Source organism: Nannospalax galili, unplaced genomic scaffold, assembly GCF_000622305.1.
Source record: "Nannospalax galili isolate Female #2095 unplaced genomic scaffold, S.galili_v1.0 scaffold1074, whole genome shotgun sequence".
In the NCBI taxonomy this organism is placed as follows: domain Eukaryota; kingdom Metazoa; phylum Chordata; class Mammalia; order Rodentia; family Spalacidae; genus Nannospalax; species Nannospalax galili.
In genome coordinates this window covers 23,452-30,209 of record NW_008334084.1, presented here as the reverse complement: position 1 = coordinate 30,209, position 6,758 = coordinate 23,452, and positions in this window count along the sequence as shown.

Sequence of the window (6,758 nt, the reverse complement as noted above, 5' to 3'; positions counted from 1 at the left end):
CCTGTACATGGAGACACTAAGGACTGTAAAAAATACTTTTTGACCTAAGAACAAACACAGCAAAACAGCCACATCCCAAATCAACACAGAATGATATTCAGCTTTTGTATGTCAGTTATGAAGACACTGAGAAAGGAATTGGAAAGACAATTCTATTCACAAAAAAAACTCAAAAGAAATAAAATTCCAAGGAATAAATGTAACCAAAGAGTCAATAGACATCTATATTTAAAGAAGAATGAAATTAAATAAGGCAATAGAAAATGGAAAGGGCTTCCATGTTCAAGGACTGGGAGAATTAATACTATGAAAATGGTTATATTACTAATATTGACCAAGAGATTCAACACAGTGCTCATGAAAATTCTAATGATAAAAAGAAATAGAAAGGCAATCTTATAATTCAAATAGATGCAAAAATGGCTCCAAATAGCCAAAGAAACTGAATAGAAAGAATGTCGCTTAAGGTTTCATAATACTCAATTTCAACTTATTCTATAGAGCCACAATAACAAAATCAGTGTGCTAATGGGGCACAAAAACATGCGTGTAGAACAATGGACTAAAATAGAGGAACCAGAAATAAATCTACACAGCTACATATATCTGATTCTCAACAAAGGCACCAAAAACATACAGTGGAAAAAAGGCATAGCACATTTCAAAAACAGATTCTGGGAAAGCCAGACACACACATGCAGAATACTGCCATTACATATTTATCTTTCATCCTGTATCAAAATCAGAACAAAGCAGATCCAAGATCTCAATGCAAGACCCAAAACTTTGAAATCCCTGTAGAAAAGCCTAACAGACAAAGCACTTCAAGATGCAGGCATAGATAAAGACTTTCTGAATTGCACTCTTGTTCCTTGAAAAATAATTACAAGATCTCATGGAATTAAAAGGCTTCTGCACAGTGAAAGAAATAATTAACAGAATAAAAAGACAGCATATATAATGGGTGAAAATCTTTGGCAACTAATCATTCAACACGTGATTAATGCCCTGAATATTTCAAGACTTAAAAGACAAACAAACAAAACCACCAAGAAGACATGTAATCCAACCAATAAATGATGAATGAACTGAATAGATAGGTCTCAAAAAAGAAGTACAAATGATTAATAAATCCATAAAACAATGTTCACCATATTTATCTATGAAGGAAATGAAAATCAAAAGTGCATTGAAATCCTATTTTACCCAATTAGAAGGTTCTGTGATCCCTGAAACAGACAAACAGTATGTACTGCTGAGGAACTTTTACTGGACTGTTAGGGGCAGAACTTGGGCTATGGTAACCCTAGCAAGATAGGTTTGGCCAATTATCTTCAATAAGCCAATTAAACCCACAAGTAATATTGAACAACAGAAAAATGAGATTTATTCAATGTGCCCACAATGGGAAGAAGAAAATTGAAATTAAATGATCCATCCAAACCCATCTATGGCATCCTAACATGAGGTTTTGTTTAAAACAGACAAAAAAAGTTTGTATAACTCAACTGTCCTGGTCAAGGTGTGGTCCTGCTGGTCATTGATCTATCATTGCCTAGGCTCCAGCCTCTCCTACAAGGTAGTCTGACAGGTTGTCAGAACTGTGTGAAATCTTTCTAGAAGACAAGTTCCTTTTCTGGCTGGCATGAAGTTTCAACTTTCGTTTTTTCCCAGCATGAGATTTCATATGAAATTCTAATTCTTTGGGGACCATTTCTTCAACACCTTAATAGCCAAAGAAGTGGGTGGGATAATTGTGTCTCTTTACAACACCTTCATTCCCACCAATACAATTACAGAACTTTTAGGAACTATTGATAGATAGGGATGTAAATTAGCACATTCATTATGGAAATCAGTATAGAAGATTCTCAGAAATTTAAAAATAGAACATTTATGTAATACAACTCTATTACTCCTACATATACACCCAGAGGAATCAGTGCCAGCATGAATAGAAATGGCTGGATATTCATTTTATTGCAGCACTATTATTTATCATAGATGTTATGTTAACTTTTCCTGAGGAGAAATGGACAAGTCTATTCATCCTACACAGGATATCAACAGCAGATCAAGGTACATTTTGTGAACATATCTGATTCTAACAAAGTCCAACTTGCTGAACCATAGAGTTTGTTGGGCTTACTTACAGATTATGAGAGAGAGGGGCTATCTACAAGAGAGTGAGCAATACGAAAACAGGCACATCAATGCCAAATTTCATCCTGTCGTGGATGATGATCTCATGGAAATTATATCACAGAATAACTCCTTCAGTTACAAAATGTTGGCAATATGTGTGGAAAGAGTCCCAAGTGGAAAGGAAAGGCAACCAACTTTAACAGTTCAGATTGACCTTAGTCAAAGAGGAGTCTGCAGTATCCACACCAGCTGAACAGCAGGGGAGCTCAAGTACCTTTGTGTATATAAATGGGGTTTGGTTAGGGACTTTTGCTTAAGGTTTAGGGTCCACATCCAGTGCTCCCACCCCCACCATGAAAGTCTCCAAAGGATTTGTTTGCTGAGAAGAAACTGTTTTATGGTTGGGGTGTAGGGGGTGCTGGATGGGTTTGTTTGCAAAGCAAGAATTGCTTAGAATTGCTTTATGATTGGGGGGTGGTTAATGGGAGTCTCCTTTTAAGTTCAAGTTCCTCTTCCTATGTATTCATTTGCATCTGCAGTGGTGGATAGGAAGGGATAAGGGGCAGGACTCCCTGATGAGGGTCCTGTGACTCTCCCCTCTTCTATGTACTAAGGGGTGTCAATAGCTCCATTACCATTACCAGAGACTTGTTTACCACTGTATTTTTTTAATGATTAGTGACCATGGAATTCTCTAATCTGTCAATGGGTTGAACAAATTATGCCAGGAAAAAAAAAGACCACACTACAATATCTAAGATGTGGAATCAGCTTAGCTTCCACCAACAGATGAGTAGATTAAACACACACACCTTCAGACACACACACATACACACACACATACACACACACACACACACACACACACACACACACACACACACAGAGCATACATACATAATGGAGGCAGTCTCCAAAAACAAGAATGGTCTATTTTCCATTATATGTGGAGTCTAGAAAAAAAAAGACACATAGGAAGAGACTATTAGAAAAGAGAAGGGGATCAGAAGGAGTGTGGAGATGGGGTGAGAAATAATAGTGGGGCTTGGATATGGTCAGAATATGTTGTATATATGAAACTGACACAATGAAAATTATGTACATGTATATATGCTCAAAAATATTTAAAAAGAAAAGTAACGATGATAAGGAAGAAACAGAGAATTCAAGACAATGTAATATATGTATTTTGCAGAGACGTGATTTAGATAGTGTTAGATTTTAGGGATTGGAAAGAGAGATGGTAGGTTTGGGATGTCATTGAGATGAATTGTCCTTCAGGTGAGAGTGTTAAGAGAGTGTTATTAATGTCACAGATAGCCTGGCAAAGTTCTGAAGAAAGAACCTTCAGTACTGCCTGACAAGGAGTCAATCCATTCTAAGTTTTCTGAGGGAGGGCAGAAGTCCCACACCGGAAGACAAAATGTCTAGCTAATCAATAGACTATATTGTATGCATATGCTCAAGTTAACTCTGACCTTGGGCAACAGAAGAAGAAAGAGAATTGGCCCTTTTTGAGTGATTTGAAAAGAAAAAGTTTACAAGGTCACAGCAAGTTTCCTGTCATCATCTTTAAATGGCACCTTTCAAAGAAGAGTGAGATTGCAGGGGCGTATGGCCTGAGTGGTAGCACATGTCTTTTAATGGAAAGAAGCCATCCTGTGGAGTAAGTTTATCACGTCCCCCCAGGTTTCCTGTGCTGATCGAAGTGATAAAAAGATATTTGGCATCACATATGCTTTGGATGCCCATTCATCAGTGGGCACTAATAATATCAGTTTCTTTGCATATTTGTAGTCCCCCATTATCAGTTCCTCCAGGACTAGATTATAGGAGCTGAGGTGGAATGGCCCTGTACCTTCTTATGTTAATCACTAAGTGCCTGACTTATAGTACACGGTCAATACATATTTGCTGAACTGACTTGAATATATTATTAATGTGAGGCTTGATTTTAAGTTACAGATTTCTCCACTCTTATCAAGTAAAAGTGATTCCTATCATTTGATTTTCAATTTTTATGGAGATACCACAAGTATATGTGGGTACTGAGAAAGCAAAACAATTTTATTGAATAAAACGTCAGCTGAGTTGGTATATTGTAGGATTCTGTCATATATCCAAGCATAATCAGAATTTTAAAAAAATGAAGAATTTTCCTTTTACCAATCATTCTGGAACTTTATTTTAAGAGACTTAAAGTTCTTCCCTGATATCAGAAATCATTCTTCATCCATCTGTACTTAGTTTCTGACCAGCCTGGCCTGACTTCCATAAGAATTCCATCAAGTTTGTTTAGTTAGACCTGACGTTTTCTGTTGGTATTTTCTACCCAATAATCCATTCCCACTGCTCCTGCTACAACCTCCCAGAACTTTGTTCAGGACGCATTTGGGATTGAATCCAGTTCAACACAAACTTATATTTTCTAATTGTTTTTGAATAAAATGTTTGCCACTTTAATCACATTTCAGATCTGGATTTCTTTGACAGGAGGAATTTCCCTTAATTCTGTGACAACAATGCCAGACTCAGTACCATCCTGTGGGCTTATGCAGTGTAAGGCTTTCTTGGGTCCCAACAGAGCACTGCCTGGAGGGTTAATGAGCTTGAAAGGGGCTGAACTAGTACATGCCCAGGAACTGGGAGGGAAAAGCTCTGCAGAGCTCAAAGGTGCTGGTGTTGCTATGGTAAGGCTGGGAGGCTGAAATAGGTGGGTTTTCAAAAAACAGGGAGCTTGTGATGTAGGGACAATAGTTAGCTGAACATACTTACTCTGCTGGGGAATCTGAATACTATAATACTGTGTTGAGCATGAGGAACTAACTTAGGCAATAACTCAAGTGTGTAGCTATTAAACTCTAAATGATAATGACCGAATTGAGCCGAGGAAGGAATATTGAGAAGAATATTCATATTAAAATGACCAGAAAACTGGTGAGTCCTGCATTCAATTTTTTTGGAAGCCCACAGAAAGCTTGAGGGCTTTGTCATAATGTGTAGCTTGTCCCCACAGGATGGCAAGAACATTTCAGTGTTGAAATAGAGCAGCTGTGAGCCCTTACATGTGATCCTTAGTGGAGGAGCCGATTATCACTGCCTCATGGAGGGAAGAACATGGATCATCAGGCTGGCAAGTCCTGTTACTGAGGTTGCAGAAGAGGTGAATAATTCCTAGGTGATGGGGTGAAGGCTGAGACTGTGTAGTTGCCCTGTACTTGCCTGTAAATTAATCAGGGAACTTCCGGCTGAAACAGATGTCTTTGAATCATACATGGTTCTGTAAGCAGCCCCAAGAAACTGATTGGTTCACCAATCTGGAATTTCTGTAGTAGGTTGGTGCCCTGTCTCCCTGGGGTGAATAGACATAGGTGTTTCATATGGCTCCCCAGAAACATCATGCGGCAGGTAGAATGAGAATAAGGTGAGTTTTGCCTTGATCCTGAGTCCTGTGCCATCAAATGCAAATTTTCACAGTTATAAATCATGAACTGATGTGTCCCACATGACTGTTCCTGGGTGCTTCACTTTCCTTTTGGTGGTCAGTACAGAGGTTAGATGAAAAGACTTGAGAGAGCTCACTGTGACAACGTCTGGGCATGAGGAATGGAGTTCCGGAGATTCCTTTACTGCATGAGCTGCTTCCTCTCTGAAGAAGCCATCTTTACTACTCAGCTACCAAGCCAGACCCAGCCTCAGGTCTGTCATATCCTGGACCTTCCCCCGGTGCATGCATCCCAGCTATATCCAGCCAGGCATATCAGATAGTAAGGTGTGACCCACATGGATGTTCTGGGTCTTCTGTCTGATGAGTCCTCACTTTTCTGGTGCTTGGCTCAAAATTTGGGTCAGCAGGCTTGGGTGAATTCAAGGGGAGAAAAGATGAGCACTAAAGTAGAGTTCTGGAGATGTGTGCTTTGACAGTGGCTTCCTCTCCAAGGAATCTATTTTTGTTATTTAGGTACCAGGCTAGACCTTGCCACAGGCTTGTCATAGTCTATCATATTCTGGACCTGCCATACTGCTGTCTTGGTAGCAGCAGTCAAGCTATATCCAGCGAGACTTCCTTAAGGCTAAGGGCAATGTATGTTCCAGTCTCCGTCTCTGTTCTAAGACCCTCAAGTTCCTGGCTGATTTTAAATGTCCATTACAACATCCCTGAGTCAATGTCTCTTTGTAGGTGAGTCATGTGGCTTATACCTTGCGTGACAGACAGAAATGAAGAGGGGAGGAAATACTGGAGCTTCCAAACTAAGTGAGGAGTGCTGGTCATGAATTACATTCACAAATTTTTGTATATCTTTTGTTTGTTTTGTTTTGGTTTTGGTTTGGTCTCTTGTTTCAGCAAGCTGGAAAATTACTTTGTAGACCAGGTTGGCCTCTATCTCAGAGAGATCTGCCTTCCTCTTGTCTCCCAAGTGCTGGGATTGAAGGTATATGTTTGCCTAATTCCTGGTTGGGCAGGAAACTCATACTTTATACAATTTCCAATGAACTTAGAAAAAAGGAGACATCTTTTATGGGTGGAAATTTACATTAGGACTTGCAATCAACTCCTCCCCAAAGCTTCTGGTTCACTGTGGTTACAAGATGTTTGGCTTGGGTCCCACTGC